General features: G+C 45.0%; 3 non-coding genes across 3 annotated transcripts; 1 reads left to right on the forward strand and 2 right to left on the reverse strand.

Moving 5' to 3' along the window:
- Positions 1 to 8659: 8659 nt before the first annotated feature.
- trnaa-agc (transfer RNA alanine (anticodon AGC)) lies at positions 8660 to 8732 on the reverse strand. The gene has a single exon. It is a non-coding gene; the product is annotated as a tRNA-Ala (tRNA).
- Positions 8733 to 9756: 1024 nt separating this feature from the next.
- Positions 9757 to 9829, reverse strand: trnaa-agc (transfer RNA alanine (anticodon AGC)). Its single transcript has one exon. It is a non-coding gene; the product is annotated as a tRNA-Ala (tRNA).
- Positions 9830 to 19298: 9469 nt separating this feature from the next.
- Positions 19299 to 19372, forward strand: trnai-aau (transfer RNA isoleucine (anticodon AAU)). The gene has a single exon. It is a non-coding gene; the product is annotated as a tRNA-Ile (tRNA).
- The last annotated feature ends 4805 nt before the right edge of the window (positions 19373 to 24177 follow it).

Raw genomic sequence — 24177 nt, forward strand, 5'->3', positions numbered from 1 at the left:
ATGCTGTTGGTGGACTTGTTCGTTTATGCGCCAGCACTGGCCGAGGCTCTGTGCATCCTCAAAATGTTTCTCCATTGCAAGCGGCCGGTTAGCTCAGTTGTTTAGATCGTGGTGCTAATAACGCCAAGGTTGTGGGTTTGAACACCGTACTGGCCAGGAGGTACATTTTCAGTTGTTGTTTTTCTTTATCCTCTGCATTGGCTTCAAGGAAACTTCCCACAGCTTTGTTTGTGGGCATCAATTGTGTGTGCTACGCTGCTACTCTGAAAGTAAGTCATGTCATTCGTTTTCATCTGACATTATGACATCAGTGTTACATGAAAGTTGCTTGTCATTGTTACATGACAGTAGGTTGTCGTTAGACAAAGCTGCATGAAGTGTGAACTGGAGCGTTCTTGGATCCACAAAAAAAAATAGTTTTTTGGAGAATGTGGGCATCGATCCCACTACCTCTCGCATGCTAAGCAAGCACTCTACCATTTGAGCTAATTCCCCAGCCTGTATGATTTGCCACAAGGAGCAACCAAGAGGGTCCAGTCTTGTCAGGCTATGCTGTTGGTGGACTTGCTCGTTTACGCGCCAGCACTGGCCGAGGCTCTGTGCATTCTAAAAATGTTGTTCCGTTACAAGCGGCCGGTTAGCTCAGTTGGTTAGAGCATAGTGCTAATAACGCCTAGGTTGTGGGTTTGATCCCCGTACTGGCCATGAGGTACAATTTAAGTTGTTGTTTTTCTTTACCCTCTGCATTGGCTTCAAGGAAACTTCCCACAGCTTTGTTTGTGGGCATCAATTGTGTGTGCTACGCTGCTACTCTGAAAGTAAGTCATGTCATTCGTTTTCATCTGACATTATGACATCAGTGTTACATGAAAGTTGCTTGTCATTGTTACATGACAGTAGGTTGTCGTTAGACAAAACTGCATGAAGTGTGAACTGGAGCTTTCTTGGATCCACAAAAAAAATATTTTTTTAGGAGAATGTGGGCATCGATCCGACGAACTCTCGCATAATAAGCAAGCACTCTACCATTTTAGCTAATTCCCTAACCTGTATGATTTGCCACAAGGAGCAACCAAGAGGGTCCAGTCTTGTCAGGCTATGCTGTTGGTGGACTTGCTCGTTCACGCGCCAGCACTGGCCGAGGCTCTGTGCATCCTAAAAATTTTGCTCCATTGCAAGCGGCTGGTTAGCTCAGTTGGTTAGAGCGTTGTGCTAATAACGCCAAGGTCATAGGTTTGATCCCCGTACTGGCAATTAGGTACATTTTAAGTTGTTGTTTTTCTTTACCCTCTGTATTGGCTTCAAGGAAACTTCCCACAGCTTTGTTTGTGGGCATCAATTGTGTGTGCTACGCTGCTACTCTGAAAGTAAGTCATGTCATTCATTTTCATCTAACATTATGACATCAGTGTTACATGAAAGTTGCTTGTCATTGTTACATGACAGTAGGTTGTCGTTAGACAAAACTGCATGAAGTGTGAACTGGAGCTTTCTTGGATCCACAAAAACATTGTGTTTTTTGGAGGATGTGGGCATCGATCCCACTACCACTCGCATGCTAAGCAAGCACTCTACCATTTGAGCTAATTCCCCAGCCTGTATAATTTGCCACAAGGAGCAACCAAGAGGGTCCAGTCTTGTCAGGCTATTCTGTTGGTGGACTTGCTCGTTTACGCGCCAGCACTGGCCGAGGCTCTGTGCATCCTAAAAATTTTGCTCCATTGCAAGCGGCCGGTTAGCTCAGTTGGTTAGAGCGTTGTGCTAATAACGCCAAGGTCGTAGGTTTGATCCCCGTACTGGCAATTAGGTACATTTTAAGTTGTTGTTTTTCTTTACCCTCTGTATTGGCTTCAAGGAAACTTCCCACAGCTTTGTTTGTGGGCATCAATTGTGTGTGCTACGCTGCTACTCTGAAAGTAAGTCATGTCATTCATTTTCATCTAACATTATGACATCAGTGTTACATGAAAGTTGCTTGTCATTGTTACATGACAGTAGGTTGTCGTTAGACAAAACTGCATGAAGTGTGAACTGGAGCTTTCTTGGATCCACAAAAACATTGTGTTTTTTGGAGAATGTGGGCATCGATCCAACTACCACTCGCATGCTAAGCAAGCACTCTACCATTTGAGCTAATTCCCCAGCCTGTATAATTTGCCACAAGGAGCAACCAAGAGGGTACAGTCTTGTCAGGCTATGCTGTTGGTGGACTTGCTCGTTTACGCGCCAGCACTGGCCGAGGCTCTGTGCATCCTAAAAAATGTACTCCTTTGCAAGCGGCCGGTTAGCTCAGTCGGTTAGAGCGTGGTACTAATAATGGCAAGTTTGTGGGTTCGATCCCCGTACTGGCAATGAGGTACATTTTAAGTTGTTGTTTTTCTTTACCCTCTGCATTGGCTTCAAGGAAACTTCCCATAGCTTTGTTTGTGGGCATGAATTGTGTGTGCTACGCTGCTCCTCTGAAAGTAAGTCATGTCATTCGTTTTCATCTGACATTGTGACATCAGTGTTACATGAATGTTGCTTGTCATTGTTACATGACAGTAGGTTGTCGTTAGACAAAACTGCATGAAGTGTGAACTGGAGCTTTCTTGGATCCACAAAAACATTGTGTTTTTTGGAGAATGTGGGCATCGATCCCACTACCACTCGCATGCTAAGCAAGCACTCTACCATTTGAGCTAATTCCCCAGCCTGTATAATTTGCCACAAGGAGCAACCAAGAGGGTACAGTCTTGTCAGGCTATGCTGTTGGTGGACTTGCTCGTTTACGCGCCAGCACTGGCCGAGGCTCTGTGCATCCTAAAAAATGTACTCCTTTGCAAGCGGCCGGTTAGCTCAGTCGGTTAGAGCGTGGTACTAATAACGCCAAGGTCGTGGGTTTGATCCCCGTACTGGCAATGAGGTACATTTTAAGTTGTTGTTTTTCTTTACCCTCTGCATTGGCTTCAAGGAAACTTCCCATAGCTTTGTTTGTGGGCATGAATTGTGTGTGCTACGCTGCTCCTCTGAAAGTAAGTCATGTCATTCGTTTTCATCTGACATTGTGACATCAGTGTTACATGAATGTTGCTTGTCATTGTTACATGACAGTAGGTTGTCGTTAGACAAAACTGCATGAAGTGTGAACTGGAGCTTTCTTGGATCCACAAAAACATTGTGTTTTTTGGAGAATGTGGGCATCGATCCCACTACCACTCGCATGCTAAGCAAGCACTCTACCATTTGAGCTAATTCCCCAGCCTGTATAATTTGCCACAAGGAGCAACCAAGAGGGTACAGTCTTGTCAGGCTATGCTGTTGGTGGACTTGCTCGTTTACGCGCCAGCACTGGCCGAGGCTCTGTGCATCCTAAAAAATGTACTCCTTTGCAAGCGGCCGGTTAGCTCAGTCGGTTAGAGCGTGGTACTAATAACGCCAAGGTCGTGGGTTTGATCCCCGTACTGGCAATGAGGTACATTTTAAGTTGTTGTTTTTCTTTACCCTCTGCATTGGCTTCAAGGAAACTTCCCATAGCTTTGTTTGTGGGCATCAATTGTGTGTGCTACGCTGCTCCTCTGAAAGTAAGTCATGTCATTCGTTTTCATCTGACATTGTGACATCAGTGTTACATGAATGTTGCTTGTCATTGTTACATGACAGTAGGTTGTCGTTAGACAAAACTGCATGAAGTGTGAACTGGAGCTTTCTTGGATCCACAAAAAAATTATTTTTTTAGGAGAATGTGGGCATCGATCCGACGACCTCTCGCATGCTAAGCAAGCACTCTACCATTTTAGCTAAATCCCTAGCCTATATGATTTGCCACAAGGAGCAACCAAGAGGGTCCAGTCTTGTCAGGCTATGCTGTTGGTGGACTTGCTCGTTTACGCGCCAGCACTGGTCGAGGCTCTGTGCATCCTAAAAATTATGCTCCTTTGCAAACGGCCGGTTAGCTCAGTTTGTTAGAGCGTGGTGCTAATAACACCAAGGTCGTAGGTTTGATCCCCGTACTGGCAATTAGGTACATTTTAAGTTGTTGTTTTTCTTTACCCTCTGCATTGGCTTCAAGGAAACTTCCCACAGCTTTGTTTGTGGGCATCAATTGTGTGTGCTACGCTGCTACTCTGAAAGTAAGTCATGTCATTCATTTTCATCTAACATTATGACATCAGTGTTACATGAAAGTTGCTTGTCATTGTTACATGACAGTAGGTTGTCGTTAGACAAAACTGCATGAAGTGTGAACTGGAGCTTTCTTGGATCCACAAAAACATTGTGTTTTTTGGAGAATGTGGGCATCGATCACACTACCTCTCGCATGCTAAGCAAGCACTCTACCATTTGAGCTAATTCCCCAGCCTGTATGATTTGCCACAAGGAGCAACCAAGAGGGTCCAGTCTTGTCAGGCTATGCTGTTGGTGGACTTGTTCGTTTATGCGCCAGCACTGGCCGAGGCTCTGTGCATCCTCAAAATGTTTCTCCATTGCAAGCGGGCGGTTAGCTCAGTTGTTTAGATCGTGGTGCTAATAACGCCAAGGTTGTGGGTTTGAACACCGTACTGGCCAGGAGGTACATTTTCAGTTGTTGTTTTTCTTTATCCTCTGCATTGGCTTCAAGGAAACTTCCCACAGCTTTGTTTGTGGGCATCAATTGTGTGTGCTACGCTGCTACTCTGAAAGTAAGTCATGTCATTCGTTTTCATCTGACATTATGACATCAGTGTTACATGAAAGTTGCTTGTCATTGTTACATGACAGTAGGTTGTCGTTAGACAAAGCTGCATGAAGTGTGAACTGGAGCGTTCTTGGATCCACAAAAAAAAATAGTTTTTTGGAGAATGTGGGCATCGATCCCACTACCTCTCGCATGCTAAGCAAGCACTCTACCATTTGAGCTAATTCCCCAGCCTGTATGATTTGCCACAAGGAGCAACCAAGAGGGTCCAGTCTTGTCAGGCTATGCTGTTGGTGAACTTGCTCGTTTACACGCCAGCACTGGCCGAGGCTCTGTGCATTCTAAAAATGTTGTTCCGTTACAAGCGGCCGGTTAGCTCAGTTGGTTAGAGCATAGTGCTAATAACGCCTAGGTTGTGGGTTTGATCCCCGTACTGGCCATGAGGTACATTTTAAGTTGTTGTTTTTCTTTACCCTCTGCATTGGCTTCAAGGAAACTTCCCACAGCTTTGTTTGTGGGCATCAATTGTGTGTGCTACGCTGCTACTCTGAAAGTAAGTCATGTCATTCGTTTTCATCTGACATTATGACATCAGTGTTACATGAAAGTTGCTTGTCATTGTTACATGACAGTAGGTTGTCGTTAGACAAAACTGCATGAAGTGTGAACTGGAGCTTTCTTGGATCCACAAAAAAATTGTGTTTTTTGGAGAACGTGGGCATCGATCACACTACCTCTCGCATGCTAAGCAAGCACTCTACCATTTGAGCTAATTCCCCAGCCGGTATGATTTGCCACAAGGAGAAACCAAGAGGGTCCAGTCTTGTCAGGCTATGCTGTTGGTGGACTTGCTCGTTTACGCGCCAGCACTGGCCGAGGCTCTGTGCATCCTAAAAATTTTGCTCTGCTGCAAGCGGCCGGTTAGCTCAGTTGGTTAGAGCGTGGTGCTAATAACGCCAAGGTCGTAGGTTCGATCCCCGTACTGGCCATGAGGTACATTTTAAGTTGTTGTTTTTCTTTACCCTCTGCATTGGCTTTCAAGGAAACTTCCCACAGCTTTGTTTGTGGGCATCAATTGTGTGTGCTACGCTGCTACTCTGAAAGTAAGTCATGTCATTCTTTTTCATCTGACATTATGACATCAGTGTTCCATGAAAGTTGCTTGTCATTGTTACATGACAGTAGGTTGTCGTTAGACAAAACTGCATGAAGTGTGAACTGGAGCTTTCTTGGATCCACAAAAAAAATTTTTTTTTAGGAGAATGTGGGCATCGATCCGACGACCTCTCGCATAATAAGCAAGCACTCTACCATTTTAGCTAATTCCCTAACCTGTATGATTTGCCACAAGGAGCAACCAAGAGGGTCCAGTCTTGTCAGGCTATGCTGTTGGTGGACTTGCTCGTTTACGCGCCAGCACTGGCCGAGGCTCTGTGCATCCTAAAAATTTTGCTCTGTGGCAAGCGGCTGGTTAGCTCAGTTGGTTAGAGCGTGGTGCTAATAATGCCAAGGTCGTGTGTTCGATCCCCGTACTGGCCATGAGGTACATTTTAAGTTGTTGTTTTTCTTTACCCTCTGCATTGGCTTCAAGGAAACTTCCCACAGCTTTGTTTGTGGGCATCAATTGTGTGTGCTACGCTGCTACTCTGAAAGTAAGTCATGTCATTCGTTTTCATCTGACATTATGACATCAGTGTTACATGAAAGTTGCTTGTCATTGTTACATGACAGTAGGTTGTCGTTAGACAAAACTGCATGAAGTGTGAACTGGAGCTTTCTTGGATCCACAAAAAAATTGTGTTTTTTGGAGAACGTGGGCATCGATCACACTACCTCTCGCATGCTAAGCAAGCACTCTACCATTTGAGCTAATTCCCCAGCCGGTATGATTTGCCACAAGGAGAAACCAAGAGGGTCCAGTCTTGTCAGGCTATGCTGTTGGTGGACTTGCTCGTTTACGCGCCAGCACTGGCCGAGGCTCTGTGCATCCTAAAAATTTTGCTCTGCTGCAAGCGGCCGGTTAGCTCAGTTGGTTAGAGCGTGGTGCTAATAACGCCAAGGTCGTAGGTTCGATCCCCGTACTGGCCATGAGGTACATTTTAAGTTGTTGTTTTTCTTTACCCTCTGCATTGGCTTTCAAGGAAACTTCCCACAGCTTTGTTTGTGGGCATCAATTGTGTGTGCTACGCTGCTACTCTGAAAGTAAGTCATGTCATTCTTTTTCATCTGACATTATGACATCAGTGTTCCATGAAAGTTGCTTGTCATTGTTACATGACAGTAGGTTGTCGTTAGACAAAACTGCATGAAGTGTGAACTGGAGCTTTCTTGGATCCACAAAAAAAAAATTTTTTTTAGGAGAATGTGGGCATCGATCCGACGACCTCTCGCATAATAAGCAAGCACTCTACCATTTTAGCTAATTCCCTAACCTGTATGATTTGCCACAAGGAGCAACCAAGAGGGTCCAGTCTTGTCAGGCTATGCTGTTGGTGGACTTGCTCGTTTACGCGCCAGCACTGGCCGAGGCTCTGTGCATCCTAAAAATTTTGCTCTGTGGCAAGCGGCTGGTTAGCTCAGTTGGTTAGAGCGTGGTGCTAATAATGCCAAGGTCGTGTGTTCGATCCCCGTACTGGCCATGAGGTACATTTTAAGTTGTTGTTTTTCTTTACCCTCTGCATTGGCTTCAAGGAAACTTCCCACAGCTTTGTTTGTGGGCATCAATTGTGTGTGCTACGCTGCTCCTCTGATAGTAAGTCATGTCATTCATTTTCATCTGACATTGTGACATCAGTGTTACATGAAAGTTGCTTGTCATTGTTACATGACAGTAGGTTGTCGTTAGACAAAACTGCATGAAGTGTGAACTGGAGCTTTCTTGGATCCACAAAAACATTGTGTTTTTTGGAGAATGTGGGCATCGATCCCACTACCACTCGCATGCTAAGCAAGCACTCTACCATTTGAGCTAATTCCCCAGCCTGTATAATTTGCCACAAGGAGCAACCAAGAGGGTCCAGTCTTGTCAGGCTATGCTGTTGGTGGACTTGCTCGTTTACGCGCCAGCACTGGCCGAGGCTCTGTGCATCCTAAAAATTTTGCTCCATTGCAAGCGGCCGGTTAGCTCAGTTGGTTAGAGCGTTGTGCTAATAACGCCAAGGTCGTAGGTTTGATCCCCGTACTGGCAATTAGGTACATTTTAAGTTGTTGTTTTTCTTTACCCTCTGTATTGGCTTCAAGGAAACTTCCCACAGCTTTGTTTGTGGGCATCAATTGTGTGTGCTACGCTGCTACTCTGAAAGTAAGTCATGTCATTCATTTTCATCTAACATTATGACATCAGTGTTACATGAAAGTTGCTTGTCATTGTTACATGACAGTAGGTTGTCGTTAGACAAAACTGCATGAAGTGTGAACTGGAGCTTTCTTGGATCCACAAAAACATTGTGTTTTTTGGAGAATGTGGGCATCGATCCCACTACCACTCGCATGCTAAGCAAGCACTCTACCATTTGAGCTAATTCCCCAGCCTGCATAACTTGAAACAAGGAGCAACCAAGAGGGTACAGTCTTGTCAGGCTATGCTGTTGGTGGACTTGCTCGTTTACGCGCCAGCACTGGCCGAGGCTCTGTGCATCCTAAAAAATGTACTCCTTTGCAAGCGGCCGGTTAGCTCAGTCGGTTAGAGCGTGGTACTAATAACGCCAAGTTTTGGGTTCGATCCCCGTACTGGCAATGAGGTACATTTTAAGTTGTTGTTTTTCTTTACCCTCTGCATTGGCTTCAAGGAAACTTCCCACAGCTTTGTTTGTGGGCATCAATTGTGTGTGCTACGCTGCTACTCTGAAAGTAAGTCATGTCATTCATTTTCATCTAACATTATGACATCAGTGTTACATGAAAGTTGCTTGTCATTGTTACATGACAGTAGGTTGTCGTTAGACAAAACTGCATGAAGTGTGAACTGGAGCTTTCTTGGATCCACAAAAACATTGTGTTTTTTGGAGAATGTGGGCATCGATCCCACTACCACTTGCATGCTAAGCAAGCACTCTACCATTTGAGCTAATTCCCCAGCCTGTATAATTTGCCACAAGGAGCAACCAAGAGGGTCCAGTCTTGTCAGGCTATGCTGTTGGTGGACTTGCTCGTTTACGCGCCAGCACTGGCCGAGGCTCTGTGCATCCTAAAAATTCTGCTCCATTGCAAGCGGCCGGTTAGCTCAGTTGGTTAGAGCGTTGTGCTAATAACGCCAAGGTCGTAGGTTTGATCCCCGTACTGGCAATTAGGTACATTTTAAGTTGTTGTTTTTCTTTACCCTCTGTATTGGCTTCAAGGAAACTTCCCACATCTTTGTTTGTGGGCATCAATTGTGTGTGCTACGCTGCTCCTCTGATAGTAAGTCATGTCATTCGTTTTCATCTGACATTGTGACATCAGTGTTACATGAAAGTTTCTTGTCATTGTTACATGACAGTAGGTTGTCGTTAGACAAAAATGCATGAAGTGTGAACTGGAGCTTTTTTGGATCCACAAAAATTTTGTTTTTTGGAGAATGTGGGCATCGATCCCTCTACCTCTCTCACGCTAAGCAAGCGCTCTACTATTTGAGCTAATTCCCCAGCCTGTATGATTTGCCGCAAGGAGCAACCAAGAGGGTCCAGTCTTGTCAGGCTATGCTGTTGGTGGACTTGCTCGTTTACGCGCCAGCACTGGCCGAGGCTCTGTGCATCCTAAAAATTTTGCTCCATTGCAAGCTGCCGGTTAGCTCAGTTGGTTAGAGCGTTGTGCTAATAACGCCAAGGTCGTAGGTTTGATCCCCATACTGGCAATTAGGTACATTTTAAGTTGTTGTTTTTCTTTACCCTCTGTATTGGCTTCAAGGAAACTTCCCACAGCTTTGTTTGTGGGCATCAATTGTGTGTGCTACGCTGCTACTCTGAAAGTAAGTCATGTCATTCATTTTCATCTAACATTATGACATCAGTGTTACATCAAAAGTTGCTTGTCATTGTTACATGACAGTAGGTTGTCGTTAGACAAAACTGCATGAAGTGTGAACTGGAGCTTTCTTGGATCCACAAAAACATTGTGTTTTTTGGAGAATGTGGGCATCGATCCCACTACCACTTGCATGCTAAGCAAGCACTCTACCATTTGAGCTAATTCCCCAGCCTGTATAAATTGCCACAAGGAGCAACCAAGAGGGTCCAGTCTTGTCAGGCTATGCTGTTGGTGGACTTGCTCGTTTACGCGCCAGCACTGGCCGAGGCTCTGTGCATCCTAAAAATTCTGCTCCATTGCAAGCGGCCGGTTAGTTCAGTTGGTTAGAGCGTTGTGCTAATAACGCTAAGGTCGTAGGTTTGATCCCCGTACTGGCAATTAGGTACATTTTAAGTTGTTGTTTTTCTTTACCCTCTGTATTGGCTTCAAGGAAACTTCCCACAGCTTTGTTTGTGGGCATCAATTGTGTGTGCTACGCTGCTACTCTGAAAGTAAGTCATGTCATTCATTTTCATCTAACATTATGACATCAGTGTTACATGAAAGTTGCTTGTCATTGTTACATGACAGTAGGTTGTCGTTAGACAAAACTGCATGAAGTGTGAACTGGAGCTTTCTTGGATCCACAAAAACATTGTGTTTTTTGGAGAATGTGGGCATCGATCCCACTACCACTCGCATGCTAAGCAAGCACTCTACCATTTGAGCTAATTCCCCAGCCTGTATAATTTGCCACAAGGAGCAACCAAGAGGGTACAGTCTTGTCAGGCTATGCTGTTGGTGGACTTGCTCGTTTACGCGCCAGCACTGGCCGAGGCTCTGTGCATCCTAAAAAATGTACTCCTTTGCAAGCGGCCGGTTAGCTCAGTCGGTTAGAGCGTGGTACTAATAACGCCAAGTTTGTGGGTTCGATCCCCGTACTGGCAATGAGGTACATTTTAGGTTGTTGTTTTTCTTTACCCTCTGCATTGGCTTCAAGGAAACTTCCCATAGCTTTGTTTGTGGGCATGAATTGTGTGTGCTACGCTGCTCCTCTGAAAGTAAGTCATGTCATTCGTTTTCATCTGACATTGTGACATCAGTGTTACATGAATGTTGCTTGTCATTGTTACATGACAGTAGGTTGTCGTTAGACAAAACTGCATGAAGTGTGAACTGGAGCTTTCTTGGATCCACAAAAACATTGTGTTTTTTGGAGAATGTGGGCATCGATCACGCTACCACTCGCATGCTAAGCAAGCACTCTACCATTTGAGCTAATTCCCCAGCCTGTATAATTTGCCACAAGGAGCAACCAAGAGGGTACAGTCTTGTCAGGCTATGCTGTTGGTGGACTTGCTCGTTTACGCGCCAGCACTGGCCGAGGCTCTGTGCATCCTAAAAAATGTACTCCTTTGCAAGCGGGCGGTTAGCTCAGTCAGTTAGAGCGTGGTACTAATAACGCCAAGTTTGTGGGTTCGATCCCCGTACTGGCAATGAGGTACATTTTAAGTTGTTGTTTTTCTTTACCCTCTGCATTGGCTTCAAGGAAACTTCCCATAGCTTTGTTTGTGGGCATGAATTGTGTGTGCTACGCTGCTCCTCTGAAAGTAAGTCATGTCATTCGTTTTCATCTGACATTGTGACATCAGTGTTACATGAATGTTGCTTGTCATTGTTACATGACAGTAGGTTGTCGTTAGACAAAACTGCATGAAGTGTGAACTGGAGCTTTCTTGGATCCACAAAAAAATTATTTTTTTAGGAGAATGTGGGCATCGATCCGACGACCTCTCGCATGCTAAGCAAGCACTCTACCATTTTAGCTAAATCCCTAGCCTGTATGATTTGCCACAAGGAGCAACCAAGAGGGTCCAGTCTTGTCAGGCTATGCTGTTGGTGGACTTGCTCGTTTATGCGCCAGCACTGGTCGAGGCTCTGTGCATCCTAAAAATTTTGCTCCTTTGCAAACGGCCGGTTAGCTCAGTTTGTTAGAGCGTGGTGCTAATAACACCAAGGTCGTAGGTTTGATCCACATACTGGCAATTAGGTACATTTTAAGTTGTTGTTTTTCTTTACCCTCTGCATTGGCTTCAAGGAAACTTCCCACAGCTTTGTTTGTGGGCATCAATTGTGTGTGCTACGCTGCTACTCTGAAAGTAAGTCATGTCATTCATTTTCATCTAACATTATGACATCAGTGTTACATGAAAGTTGCTTGTCATTGTTACATGACAGTAGGTTGTCGTTAGACAAAACTGCATGAAGTGTGAACTGGAGCTTTCTTGGATCCACAAAAACATTGTGTTTTTGGAGAATGTGGGCATCGATCACACTACCTCTCGCATGCTAAGCAAGCACTCTACCATTTGAGCTAATTCCCCAGCCTGTATGATTTGCCACAAGGAGCAACCAAGAGGGTCCAGTCTTGTCAGGCTATGCTGTTGGTGGACTTGTTCGTTTATGCGCCAGCACTGGCCGAGGCTCTGTGCATCCTCAAAATGTTTCTCCATTGCAAGCGGGCGGTTAGCTCAGTTGTTTAGATCGTGGTGCTAATAACGCCAAGGTTGTGGGTTTGAACCCCGTACTGGCCAGGAGGTACATTTTCAGTTGTTGTTTTTCTTTATCCTCTGCATTGGCTTCAAGGAAACTTCCCACAGCTTTGTTTGTGGGCATCAATTGTGTGTGCTACGCTGTTCCTCTGAAAGTAAGTCATGTCATTCGTTTTCATCTGCCATTGTGACATCAGTGTTACATGAAAGTTGCTTGTCATTGTTACATGACAGTAGGTTGTCGTTAGACAAAGCTGCATGAAGTGTGAACTGGAGCGTTCTTGGATCCACAAAAAAAAATTGTTTTTTGGAGAATGTGGGCATCGATCCCACTACCTCTCGCATGCTAAGCAAGCACTCTACCATTTGAGCAAATTCCCCAGCCTGTATGATTTGCCACAAGGAGCAACCAAGAGGGTCCAGTCTTGTCAGGCTATGCTGTTGGTGGACTTGCTCGTTTACGCGCCAGCACTGGCCGAGGCTCTATGCATCCTAAAAATTTTGCTCTGTTGCAAGCGGCCGGTTAGCTCAGATGGTTAGAGCGTGGTGCTAATAACGCCAAGGTCGTAGGTTCGATCCCCGTACTGGCCATGAGGTACATTTTAAGTTGTTGTTTTTCTTTACCCTCTGCATTGGCTTTCAAGGAAACTTCCCACAGCTTTGTTTGTGGGCATCAATTGTGTGTGCTACGCTGCTACTCTGAAAGTAAGTCATGTCGTTCTTTTTCATCTGACATTATGACATCAGTGTTCCATGAAAGTTGCTTGTCATTGTTACATGACAGTAGGTTGTCTTTAGACAAAACTGCATGAAGTGTGAACTGGAGCTTTCTTGGATCCACAAAAACATTGTGTTTTTTGGAGAATGTGGGCATCGATCCCACTACCACTCGCATGCTAAGCAAGCACTCTACCATTTGAGCTAATTCCCCAGCCTGTATAATTTGCCACAAGGAGCAACCAAGAGGGTACAGTCTTGTCAGGCTATGCTGTTGGTGGACTTGCTCGTTTACGCGCCAGCACTGGCCGAGGCTCTGTGCATCCTAAAAAATGTACTCCTTTGCAAGCGGCCGGTTAGCTCAGTCGGTTAGAGCGTGGTACTAATAACGCCAAGTTTGTGGGTTCGATCCCCGTACTGGCAATGAGGTACATTTTAGGTTGTTGTTTTTCTTTACCCTCTGCATTGGCTTCAAGGAAACTTCCCATAGCTTTGTTTGTGGGCATGAATTGTGTGTGCTACGCTGCTCCTCTGAAAGTAAGTCATGTCATTCGTTTTCATCTGACATTGTGACATCAGTGTTACATGAATGTTGCTTGTCATTGTTACATGACAGTAGGTTGTCGTTAGACAAAACTGCATGAAGTGTGAACTGGAGCTTTCTTGGATCCACAAAAACATTGTGTTTTTTGGAGAATGTGGGCATCGATCACGCTACCACTCGCATGCTAAGCAAGCACTCTACCATTTGAGCTAATTCCCCAGCCTGTATAATTTGCCACAAGGAGCAACCAAGAGGGTACAGTCTTGTCAGGCTATGCTGTTGGTGGACTTGCTCGTTTACGCGCCATCACTGGCCGAGGCTCTGTGCATCCTAAAAAATGTACTCCTTTGCAAGCGGCCGGTTAGCTCAGTCAGTTAGAGCGTGGTACTAATAACGCCAAGTTTGTGGGTTCGATCCCCGTACTGGCAATGAGGTACATTTTAAGTTGTTGTTTTTCTTTACCCTCTGCATTGGCTTCAAGGAAACTTCCCATAGCTTTGTTTGTGGGCATGAATTGTGTGTGCTACGCTGCTCCTCTGAAAGTAAGTCATGTCATTCGTTTTCATCTGACATTGTGACATCAGTGTTACATGAATGTTGCTTGTCATTGTTACATGACAGTAGGTTGTCGTTAGACAAAACTGCATGAAGTGTGAACTGGAGCTTTCTTGGATCCACAAAAAAATTATTTTTTTAGGGGAATGTGGGCAACGATCCGACGACCTCTCGCATGCTAAGCAAGCACTCTACCATTTTAGCTAAATCCCTAGCCTGTATGATTTGCCACAAGGAGCAACCAAGAGGGTCCAGTCTTGTCAGGCTATGCTGTTGGTGGACTTGCTCGTTTATGCGCCAGCACTGGTCGAGGCTCTGTGCATCCTAAAAATTTTGCTCCTTTGCAAACGGCCGGTTAGCTCAGTTTGTTAGAGCGTGGTGCTAATAACACCAAGGTCGTAGGTTTGATCCCCGTACTGGCAATTAGGTACATTTTAAGTTGTTGTTTTTCTTTACCCTCTGCATTGGCTTCAAGGAAACTTCCCACAGCTTTGTTTGTGGGCATCAATTGTGTGTGCTACGCTGCTACTCTGAAAGTAAGTCATGTCATTCATTTTCATCTAACATTATGACATCAGTGTTACATGAAAGTTGCTTGTCATTGTTACATGACAGTAGGTTGTCGTTAGACAAAACTGCATGAAGTGTGAACTGGAGCTTTCTTGGATCCACAAAAACATTGTGTTTTTGGAGAATGTGGGCATCGATCACACTACCTCTCGCATGCTAAGCAAGCACTCTACCATTTGAGCTAATTCCCCAGCCTGTATGATTTGCCACAAGGAGCAACCAAGAGGGTCCAGTCTTGTCAGGCTATGCTGTTGGTGGACTTGTTCGTTTATGCGCCAGCACTGGCCGAGGCTCTGTGCATCCTCAAAATGTTTCTCCATTGCAAGCGGGCGGTTAGCTCAGTTGTTTAGATCGTGGTGCTAATAACGCCAAGGTTGTGGGTTTGAACCCCGTACTGGCCAGGAGGTACATTTTCAGTTGTTGTTTTTCTTTATCCTCTGCATTGGCTTCAAGGAAACTTCCCACAGCTTTGTTTGTGGGCATCAATTGTGTGTGCTACGCTGTTCCTCTGAAAGTAAGTCATGTCATTAGTTTTCATCTGCCATTGTGACATCAGTGTTACATGAAAGTTGCTTGTCATTGTTACATGACAGTAGGTTGTCGTTAGACAAAGCTGCATGAAGTGTGAACTGGAGCGTTCTTGGATCCACAAAAAAAAATTGTTTTTTGGAGAATGTGGGCATCGATCCCACTACCTCTCGCATGCTAAGCAAGCACTCTACCATTTGAGCAAATTCCCCAGCATGTATGATTTGCCACAAGGAGCAACCAAGAGGGTCCAGTCTTGTCAGGCTATGCTGTTGGTGGACTTGCTCGTTTACGCGCCAGCACTGGCCGAGGCTCTGTGCATTCTAAAAATGTTGTTCCGTTACAAGCGGCCGGTTAGCTCAGTTGGTTAGAGCATAGTGCTAATAACGCCTAGGTTGTAGGTTTGATCCCCGTACTGGCCATGAGGTACATTTTAAGTTGTTGTTTTTCTTTACCCTCTGCATTGACTTCAAGGAAACTTCCCACAGCTTTGTTTGTGGGCATCAATTGTGTGTGCTACGCTGCTACTCTGAAAGTAAGTCATGTCATTCGTTTTCATCTGACATTATGACATCAGTGTTACATGAAAGTTGCTTGTCATTGTTACATGACAGTAGGTTGTCGTTAGACAAAACTGCATGAAGTGTGAACTGGAGCTTTCTTGGATCCACAAAAAAATTGTGTTTTTTGGAGAACGTGGGCATCGATCACACTACCTCTCGCATGCTAAGCAAGCACTCTACCATTTGAGATAATTCCCCAGCCTGTATGATTTGCCACAAGGAGCAACCAAGAGGGTCCAGTCTTGTCAGGCTATGCTGTTGGTGGACTTGCTCGTTTACGCGCCAGCACTGGCCGAGGCTCTGTGCATCCTAAAAATTTTGCTCTGTTGCAAGCGGCCGGTTAGCTCAGTTGGTTAGAGCGTGGTGCTAATAACGCCAAGGCCGTAGGTTCGATCCCGGTACTGGGCATGAGGTACATTTTAAGTTGTTGTTTTTCTTTACCCTCTGCATTGGCTTTCAAGGAAACTTCCCACAGCTTTGTTTGTGGGCATCAATTGTGTGTGCTACACTGCTACTCTGAAAGTAAGTCATGTCATTCTTTTTCATCTGACATTATGACATCAGTGTTCCATGAAAGTTGCTTGTCATTGTTACATGACAGTAGGTTGTCGTTAGACAAAACTGCATGAAGTGTGAACTGGAGCTTTCTTGGATCCACAAAAACATTGTGTTTTTTGGAGAATGTGGGCATCGATCCCACTACCACTCGCATGCTAAGCAAGCACTCTACCATTTGAGCTAATTCCCCAGCCTGTATAATTTGCCACAAGGAGCAACCAAGAGGGTACAGTCTTGTCAGGCTATGCTGTTGGTGGACTTGCTCGTTTACGCGCCAGCACTGGCCGAGGCTCTGTGCATCCTAAAAAATGTACTCCTTTGCAAGCGGCCGGTTAGCTCAGTCGGTTAGAGCGTGGTACTAATAACGCCAAGGTCGTGGGTTCGATCCCCGTACTGGCAATGAGGTACATTTTAAGTTGTTGTTTTTCTTTACCCTCTGCATTGGCTTCAAGGAAACTTCCCATAGCTTTGTTTGTGGGCATGAATTGTGTGTGCTACGCTGCTCCTCTGAAAGTAAGTCATGTCATTCGTTTTCATCTGACATTGTGACATCAGTGTTACATGAATGTTGCTTGTCATTGTTACATGACAGTAGGTTGTCGTTAGACAAAACTGCATGAAGTGTGAACTGGAGCTTTCTTGGATCCACAAAAAAAATATTTTTTTAGGAGAATGTGGGCATCGATCCGACGACCTCTCGCATGCTAAGCAAGCACTCTACCATTTTAGCTAAATCCCTAGCCTGTATGATTTGCCACAAGGAGCAACCAAGAGGGTCCAGTCTTGTCAGGCTATGCTGTTGGTGGACTTGCTCGTTTACGCGCCAGCACTGGTCGAGGCTCTGTGCATCCTAAAAATTTTGCTCCTTTGCAAACGGCCGGTTAGCTCAGTTTGTTAGAGCGTGGTGCTAATAACACCAAGGTCGTAGGTTTGATCCCCGTACTGGCAATTAGGTACATTTTAAGTTGTTGTTTTTCTTTACCCTCTGCATTGGCTTCAAGGAAACTTCCCACAGCTTTGTTTTTGGGCATCAATTGTGTGTGCTACGCTGCTACTCTGAAAGTAAGTCATGTCATTCATTTTCATCTAACATTATGACATCAGTGTTACATGAAAGTTGCTTGTCATTGTTACATGACAGTAGGTTGTCGTTAGACAAAACTGCATGAAGTGTGAACTGGAGCTTTCTTGGATCCACAAAAACATTATGTTTTTTGGAGAATGTGGGCATCGATCACACTACCTCTCGCATGCTAAGCAAGCACTCTACCATTTGAGCTAATTCCCCAGCCTGTATGATTTGCCACAAGGAGCAACCAAGAGGGTCCAGTCTTGTCAGGCTATGCTGTTGGTGGACTTGCTCGTTTACGCGCCAGCACTGGCCGAGGCTCTGTGCATCCTAAAAATTTTGCTCTGTTGCAAGTGGCCGGTTAGCTTAGTTGGTTAGAGCGTGGTGCTAATAACGCCAAGGTCGTAGTTTTGATCCCCGTACTGGCCATGAGGTACATTTTAAGTTGTTGTTTTTCTTTACCCTCTGCATTGGCTTCAAGGAAACTTCCCACAGCTTTGTTTGTGGGCATCAATTGTGTGTGCTACGCTGCTACTCTGAAAGTAAGTTATGTCATTCGTTTTCATCTGACATTGTGACATCAGTGTTACATGAAAGTTGCTTGTCATTGTTACATGACAGTAGGTTGTAGTTAGACAAAGCTGCATGAAGTGTGAAATGGAGCGTTCTTGGATCCACAAAAAAATGTGTTTTTTGCAGAATGTGGGCATCGATCCCACTACCTCTCGCATGCTAAGCAAGCACTCTACCATTTGCGCTAATTCCCCTGACTTTTCAATTTGCCACAAGGAGCAACCAAGAGGGTCCAGTCTTGTCAGGCTATGCTGTTGGTGGACTTGTTCGTTTATGCGCCAGCACTGGCCGAGGCTCTGTGCATCCTCAAAATGTTTCTCCATTGCAAGCGGGCGGTTAGCTCAGTTGTTTAGATCGTGGTGCTAATAACGCCAAGGTTGTGGGTTTGAACCCCGTACTGGCCAGGAGGTACATTTTCAGTTGTTGTTTTTCTTTATCCTCTGCATTGGCTTCAAGGAAACTTCCCACAGCTTTGTTTGTGGGCATCAATTGTGTGTGCTACGCTGTTCCTCTGAAAGTAAGTCATGTCATTAGTTTTCATCTGCCATTGTGACATCAGTGTTACATGAAAGTTGCTTGTCATTGTTACATGACAGTAGGTTGTCGTTAGACAAAGCTGCATGAAGTGTGAACTGGAGCGTTCTTGGATCCACAAAAAAAAATTGTTTTTTGGAGAATGTGGGCATCGATCCCACTACCTCTCGCATGCTAAGCAAGCACTCTACCATTTGAGCTAATTCCCCAGCCTGTATGATTTGCCACAAGGAGCAACCAAGAGGGTCCAGTCTTGTCAGGCTATGCTGTTGGTGGACTTGCTCGTTTACGCGCCAGCACTGGCCGAGGCTCTGTGCATCCTCAAAATTTTGCTCTGTTGCAAGCGGCCGGTTAGCTCAGTTGGTTAGAGCGTGGTGCTAATAACCCCAAGGTCGTAGGTTCGATCCCCGTACTGGCCATGAGGTACATTTTAAGTTGTTGTTTTTCTTTACCCTCTGCATTGGCTTTCAAGGAAACTTCCCACAGCTTTGTTTGTGGGCATCAATTGTGTGTGCTACGCTGCTACTCTGAAAGTAAGTCATGTCATTCTTTTTCATCTGACATTATGACATCAGTGTTCCATGAAAGTTGCTTGTCATTGTTACATGACAGTAGGTTGTCGTTAGACAAAACTGCATGAAGTGTGAACTGGAGCTTTCTTGGATCCACAAAAAAAATATTTTTTTAGGAGAATGTGGGCATCGATCCGACGACCTCTCGCATAATAAGCAAGCACTCTACCATTTTAGCTAATTCCCTAGCCTGTATGATTTGCCACAAGGAGCAACCAAGAGGGTCCAGTCTTGTCAGGCTATGCTGTTGGTGGACTTGCTCGTTTACGCGCCAGCACTGGCCGAGGCTCTGTGCATCCTAAAAATTTTGCTCTGTGGCAAGTGGCTGGTTAGCTCAGTTGGTTAGAGCGTGGTGCTAATAATGCCAAGGTCGTGGGTTCGATCCCCGTACTGGCCATGAGGTACAATTTAAGTTGTTGTTTTTCTTTACCCTCTGCATTGGCTTCAAGGAAACTTCCCACAGCTTTGTTTGTGGGCATCAATTGTGTGTGCTACGCTGCTCCTCTGATAGTAAGTCATGTCATTCGTTTTCATCTGACATTGTGACATCAGTGTTACATGAAAGTTTCTTGTCATTGTTACATGACAGTAGGTTGTCGTTAGACAAAAATGCATGAAGTGTGAACTGGAGCTTTCTTGGATCCACAAAAACTTTGTTTTTTGGAGAATGTGGGCATCGATCCCTCTACCTCTCTCATGCTAAGCAAGCGCTCTACTATTTGAGCTAATTCCCCAGCCTGTATGATTTGCCACAAGGAGCAACCAAGAGGGTCCAGTCTTGTCAGGCTATGCTGTTGGTGGACTTGCTCGTTTACGCGCCAGCACTGGCCGAGGCTCTGTGCATCCTAAAAATTTTGCTCCATTGCAAGCGGCCGGTTAGCTCAGTTGGTTAGAGCGTTGTGCTAATAACGCCAATGTCATAGGTTTGATCCCCGTACTGGCAAATAGGTACATTTTAAGTTGTTGTTTTTCTTTACCCTCTGTATTGGCTTCAAGGAAACTTCCCACAGCTTTGTTTGTGGGCATCAATTGTGTGTGCTACGCTGCTACTCTGAAAGTAAGTCATGTCATTCATTTTCATCTAACATTATGACATCAGTGTTACATGAAAGTTGCTTGTCATTGTTACATGACAGTAGGTTGTCGTTAGACAAAACTGCATGAAGTGTGAACTGGAGCTTTCTTGGATCCACAAAAACATTGTGTTTTTGGAGAATGTGGGCATCGATCACACTACCTCTCGCATGCTAAGCAAGCACTCTACCATTTGAGCTAATTCCCCAGCCTGTATGATTTGCCACAAGGAGCAACCAAGAGGGTCCAGTCTTGTCAGGCTATGCTGTTGGTGGACTTGTTCGTTTATGCGCCAGCACTGGCCGAGGCTCTGTGCATCCTCAAAATGTTTCTCCATTGCAAGCGGGCGGTTAGCTCAGTTGTTTAGATCGTGGTGCTAATAACGCCAAGGTTGTGGGTTTGAACCCCGTACTGGCCAGGAGGTACATTTTCAGTTGTTGTTTTTCTTTATCCTCTGCATTGGCTTCAAGGAAACTTCCCACAGCTTTGTTTGTGGGCATCAATTGTGTGTGCTACGCTGTTCCTCTGAAAGTAAGTCATGTCATTCGTTTTCATCTGCCATTGTGACATCAGTGTTACATGAAAGTTGCTTGTCATTGTTACATGACAGTAGGTTGTCGTTAGACAAAGCTGCATGAAGTGTGAACTGGAGCGTTCTTGGATCCACAAAAAAAAATTGTTTTTTGGAGAATGTGGGCATCGATCCCACTACCTCTCGCATGCTAAGCAAGCACTCTACCATTTGAGCAAATTCCCCAGCCTGTATGATTTGCCACAAGGAGCAACCAAGAGGGTCCAGTCTTGTCAGGCTATGCTGTTGGTGGACTTGCTCGTTTACGCGCCAGCACTGGCCGAGGCTCTATGCATCCTAAAAATTTTGCTCTGTTGCAAGCGGCCGGTTAGCTCAGATGGTTAGAGCGTGGTGCTAATAACGCCAAGGTCGTAGGTTCGATCCCCGTACTGGCCATGAGGTACATTTTAAGTTGTTGTTTTTCTTTACCCTCTGCATTGGCTTTCAAGGAAACTTCCCACAGCTTTGTTTGTGGGCATCAATTGTGTGTGCTACGCTGCTACTCTGAAAGTAAGTCATGTCATTCTTTTTCATCTGACATTATGACATCAGTGTTCCATGAAAGTTGCTTGTCATTGTTACATGACAGTAGGTTGTCTTTAGACAAAACTGCATGAAGTGTGAACTGGAGCTTTCTTGGATCCACAAAAACATTGTGTTTTTTGGAGAATGTGGGCATCGATCCCACTACCACTCGCATGCTAAGCAAGCACTCTACCATTTGAGCTAATTCCCCAGCCTGTATAATTTGCCACAAGGAGCAACCAAGAGGGTACAGTCTTGTCAGGCTATGCTGTTGGTGGACTTGCTCGTTTACGCGCCAGCACTGGCCGAGGCTCTGTGCATCCTCAAGATTTTGCTCTGTTGCAAGCGGCCGGTTAGCTCAGTTGGTTAGAGCGTGGTGCTAATAACCCCAAGGTCGTAGGTTCGATCCCCGTACTGGCCATGAGGTACATTTTAAGTTGTTGTTTTTCTTTACCCTCTGCATTGGCTTTCAAGGAAACTTCCCACAGCTTTGTTTGTGGGCATCAATTGTGTGTGCTACGCTGCTACTCTGAAAGTAAGTCATGTCATTCTTTTTCATCTGACATTATGACATCAGTGTTCCATGAAAGTTGCTTGTCATTGTTACATGACAGTAGGTTGTCGTTAGACAAAACTGCATGAAGTGTGAACTGGAGCTTTCTTGGATCCACAAAAAAAATAATTTTTTAGGAGAATGTGGGCATCGATCCGACGACCTCTCGCATAATAAGCAAGCACTCTACCATTTTAGCTAATTCCCTAGCCTGTATGATTTGCCACAAGGAGCAACCAAGAGGGTCCAGTCTTGTCAGGCTATGCTGTTGGTGGACTTGCTCGTTTACGCGCCAGCACTGGCCGAGGCTCTGTGCATCCTAAAAATTTTGCTCTGTGACAAGCGGTTGGTTAGCTCAGTTGGTTAGAGCGTGGTGCTAATAATGCCAAGGTCGTGGGTTCGATCCCCGTACTGGCCATGAGGTACATTTTAAGTTGTTGTTTTTCTTTACCCTCTGCATTGGCTTCAAGGAAACTTCCCACAGCTTTGTTTGTGGGCATCAATTGTGTGTGCTACGCTGCTCCTCTGATAGTAAGTCATGTCATTCGTTTTCATCTGACATTGTGACATCAGTGTTACATGAAAGTTTCTTGTCATTGTTACATGACAGTAGGTTGTCGTTAGACAAAAATGCATGAAGTGTGAACTGGAGCTTTCTTGGATCCACAAAAATTTAGTTTTTTGGAGAATGTGGGCATCGATCCCTCTACCTCTCTCATGCTAAGCAAGCGCTCTACTATTTGAGCTAATTCCCCAGCCTGTATGATTTGCCACAAGGAGCAACCAAGAGGGTCCAGTCTTGTCAGGCTATGCTGTTGGTGGACTTGCTCGTTTACGCGCCAGCACTGGCCGAGGCTCTGTGCATCCTAAAAATTTTGCTTCATTGCAAGCGGCCGGTTAGCTCAGTTGGTTAGAGCGTTGTGCTAATAACGCCAAGGTCATAGGTTTGATCCCCGTACTGGCAATTAGGTACATTTTAAGTTGTTGTTTTTCTTTACCCTCTGTATTGGCTTCAAGGAAACTTCCCACAGCTTTGTTTGTGGGCATCAATTGTGTGTGCTACGCTGCTACTCTGAAAGTAAGTCATGTCATTAGTTTTCATCTGACATTGTGACATCAGTGTTACATGAAAGTTGCTTGTCATTGTTACATGACAGTAGGTTGTCGTTAGACAAAACTGCATGAAGTGTGAACTGGAGCTTTCTTGGATCCACAAAAACATTGTGTTTTTTGGAGAATGTGGGCATCGATCCCACTACCACTCGCATGCTAAGCAAGCACTCTACCATTTGAGCTAATTCCCCAGCCTGTATTATTTGCCACAAGGAGCAACCAAGAGGGTACAGTCTTGTCAGGCTATGCTGTTGGTGGACTTGCTCGTTTACGCGCCAGCACTGGCCGAGGCTCTGTGCATCCTAAAAAATGTACTCCTTTGCAAGCGGCCGGTTAGCTCAGTCGGTTAGAGCGTGGTACTAATAACACCAAGTTTGTGGGTTCGATCCCCGTACTGGCAATGAGGTACATTTTAAGTTGTTGTTTTTCTTTACCCTCTGCATTGGCTTCAAGGAAACTTCCCATAGCTTTGTTTGTGGGCATGAATTGTGTGTGCTACGCTGCTCCTCTGAAAGTAAGTCATGTCATTCGTTTTCATCTGACATTGTGACATCAGTGTTACATGAATGTTGCTTGTCATTGTTACATGACAGTAGGTTGTCGTTAGACAAAACTGCATGAAGTGTGAACTGGAGCTTTCTTGGATCCACAAAAAAATTATTTTTTTAGGAGAATGTGGGCATCGATCCGACGACCTCTCGCATGCTAAGCAAGCACTCTACCATTTTAGCTAAATCCCTAGCCTGTATGATTTGCCACAAGGAGCAACCAAGAGGGTCCAGTCTTGTCAGGCTATGCTGTTGGTGGACTTGCTCGTTTACGCGCCAGCACTGGTCGAGGCTCTGTGCATCCTAAAAATTTTGCTCCTTTGCAAACGGCCGGTTAGCTCAGTTTGTTAGAGCGTGGTGCTAATAACACCAAGGTCGTAGGTTTGATCCCCGTACTGGCAATTAGGTACATTTTAAGTTGTTGTTTTTCTTTACCCTCTGCATTGGCTTCAAGGAAACTTCCCACAGCTTTGTTTGTGGGCATCAATTGTGTGTGCTACGCTGCTACTCTGAAAGTAAGTCATGTCATTCATTTTCATCTAACATTATGACATCAGTGTTACATGAAAGTTGCTTGTCATTGTTACATGACAGTAGGTTGTCGTTAGACAAAACTGCATGAAGTGTGAACTGGAGCTTTCTTGGATCCACAAAAACATTGAGTTTTTTGGAGAATGTGGGCATCGATCACACTACCTCTCGCATGCTAAGCAAGCACTCTACCATTTGAGCTAATTCCCCAGCCTGTATGATTTGCCACAAGGAGCAACCAAGAGGGTCCAGTCTTGTCAGGCTATGCTGTTGGTGGACTTGCTCGT

Source organism: Salvelinus fontinalis, unplaced genomic scaffold (genome assembly GCF_029448725.1).
Source record: "Salvelinus fontinalis isolate EN_2023a unplaced genomic scaffold, ASM2944872v1 scaffold_0099, whole genome shotgun sequence".
Lineage (NCBI taxonomy): Eukaryota > Metazoa > Chordata > Actinopteri > Salmoniformes > Salmonidae > Salvelinus > Salvelinus fontinalis.